The sequence below is a fragment of the Perognathus longimembris genome, chromosome 2 (genome assembly GCF_023159225.1).
Source record: "Perognathus longimembris pacificus isolate PPM17 chromosome 2, ASM2315922v1, whole genome shotgun sequence".
NCBI lineage: Eukaryota > Metazoa > Chordata > Mammalia > Rodentia > Heteromyidae > Perognathus > Perognathus longimembris.
In genome coordinates this window covers 7,225,467-7,228,182 of record NC_063162.1, presented here as the reverse complement: position 1 = coordinate 7,228,182, position 2,716 = coordinate 7,225,467, and positions in this window count along the sequence as shown.

Genomic DNA, 2,716 nt, shown 5'->3' with positions numbered 1-2,716 from the left:
CTGGTGTATCTTGGCTGCTAGGGGCCAAATATCCAGGATTTGGGGAAAGGACAGTCATGAGGACATGTATTTAGAGGTGTCCAGAACAGAACAGAAACTGCTCAAGGAGGGATCATGGCTCTTATCTTGGTAAGAGTTGCTTTTGGATACCACTCAGTTTCCTTGTTCTCATTCCTTGTGCCCAAACCAACTATTGATATATAATTTGGTCTCTCAAGCAGACTAATTCTGGAGCCAAGATACACTGCTATTGTCAGTGATGAATTGGTTTCCTGGTTTGCCAATTAGCGTCTGGGGAGTACAATTAGCATGACCAGATCTGATTGTCCCGCGGCGATAGGATCTGAAAGGCTGACACGGGTCCACTGCCGTCCTGCAGGAGGCTTTCCACAAAGCGGCGGTCCCCGGCTCCCAACTGCAGCTTCCTCCCCCCTCGCTGGCCACAGCAGCTGGGGGCGGGGGGGGATGGGAGAGGGAGGGCAAGGAGGGCATGAGAGGGGCCGGAGTCAGCCCCCCCCACGTTGCCTCCCTAGGGCAGAAGGAGTCCCTGTTAGTCTAGACCTAATGCTGCCATTCCAAATGCAGTCCCTTCTCCCTTCTGCGCTCGTGCAGGGCAGGGCTGGGGAGGACTCAAGCTCCAGGCCCACCTCCCGAGGGCCGGAGAGATGAATCAGGAGTGAGTGAACAAAGGCCAGGGTTTGCAGTTACCCTTCCAGACAAGCGGTGTCTGTGCGCATGTCTGGCTGTGTGTTTGCACTCAGTAGCTTCACCTCTCTGAGCCTCCGATTCTCACTGCCCTCGGTCACTCGCCCTCCTCCCCGTGGTCCTCCCTACTCGTTGTCTGGTTTATTTCCTTCACAATTCTCATCCGAGTCCAAAGTGCTTCTCCCTCTTTCACGTCCGGGGCGCGCGTCTCTCTGGCTTTATACGGCAGTCCTCATCTGGAGCCCAGTGGCCAAGTGAATAGAAGATGGATGGGGTGATCCTCAGCCTGGGACTGGACCTCGGGGGAACATAGAACTCACTAGAACCACTGTGCCGAGGCTGGCGACGCTGATTCTCACGCTCACAGTTCAGTCTGCTCACTTCTCTGTGTACCTCAAGCGTTGTGCCAGGTTCTGGAGGTGTGATAATGAACAAGCAGGCAGCACTTCCTGCCTTGCTGCTTTTGCTTCTTAGTGGGGGAAGACAAGCAAGAGAATCAAGAAGTAAAATACAAGGCCGGATGGGTAGTGAGAGAGGCTAGAGAGTGCAGGGGTCAGGGGGCAGGGGGCAGGAAAGGACACATGAGGGAGATGACTTGCTAGGGAGAAACTTGAAGGGGCTAGGGACGCCTTCCTGCATTGATCGGGGCAAAGAGTCCTCCAGGCAGGGGGATGAGCAAGTGCAAAGGCCCTGAGGCTGGTCTGTCTAGTGTGAAGAAGGGGAGGAGCCATGGGGTCTGGTTGTGCAGGGCCCTTGAGCCAAAGTTACAGTTTTCAGCCTTCCTTGGAGAATGACAGAAAGGGCACAATCAGGTTTCACTAGGGGGCTGCTTGTTTTGGGGAGACCCTGTGGTTGGGCTGCATCCTGGGGAGCAGTGGGTTGACTGCTGTCCTGTGCATCATGCAAGGGACAGCCAGGGACGACGACTCTCCACAGCCTTTCAGACATGGCTGGGATGAAACGGGGTGAGGACACCCAGGCTCTCAAAGGGCACCGCTGAGGGCCACCACGGATAGAGGCCACGAAAGACAGTCACGGTGGTAACCATGGCGATGGGTTATAGCATGCTAACAGGTGGGGGGGGGTGGCAGAACCGGACTGGAGCCGGGGGTGTCTCTCCCAGGCCAGGCGGTGGAGGGGACCCTGGGAATCCGCCTGTTCATCCCCACCCCACTCCAACCACGGAGTGTGACGTGACACGGACATGTGTCAGGCCACCGTCTCCGTACAGTGAGTGGGTGGTTATCCGCGTCTGGAAACAATCTCAGTGAGATGGTACTTGTATTAGAATGCCGGGGTGGGGGAGTATAAGATAGGCAGAAGATGGGGACGGGTGTTGTGATTTGCCAAGCAACAAGCATCCTATAATGCAAATGCCAAGGACGAGAAGTCCAAGCCAAGTGGGATGGTCGGAGGGGGTTCATGTGCGGTCCCATGTCCCTCAGCTCTTGGGTGAGGGTGGAATCCAGAAGGGGGTGGTTCACCTCATGGGAGGCAGCCAGGGCCCCTGGTGTCTGGGGAATCATCCCTCACGCCTTCTCCTCTGGCTAGTAAGGCTATTCTGGTTCTTCGGTGGCTGGGCAAGGCCCTCAAGGGCCCCTCAGAAAAGGCCTTGCCAGGACAAAGACTCCCAGAGAGATGCTCTCTCCCTTGGCACTGCACGTCCTTTCTGCCCAGCAGCCCACATCCTGCTTTCCACAGGACAATTCAAACTCTCCAGAAGTAAAAATCAAGTCCACGCTCAGGGAGCCCTTGGGAGCCTTCTAGGTTCACCTAGAAGGAAGTTGGAACTTGTATCTCTAATGTCTCTGCATTGGGCAATAGCCAGAGGGTGCATACGGCACTCAATCAAACACACCCCAATTGTTCTCACAGATTAACAGAGTTCCTTACTTCCTTCATATTGATTTATGGCAGCAATAGAAATATACCACTGGAGGACACGCCTCCTGTCCGCTGGATGCGTATAAATGGCAAGGAATTTCCACCCCAAGGGAGAGGAACCAGCAAA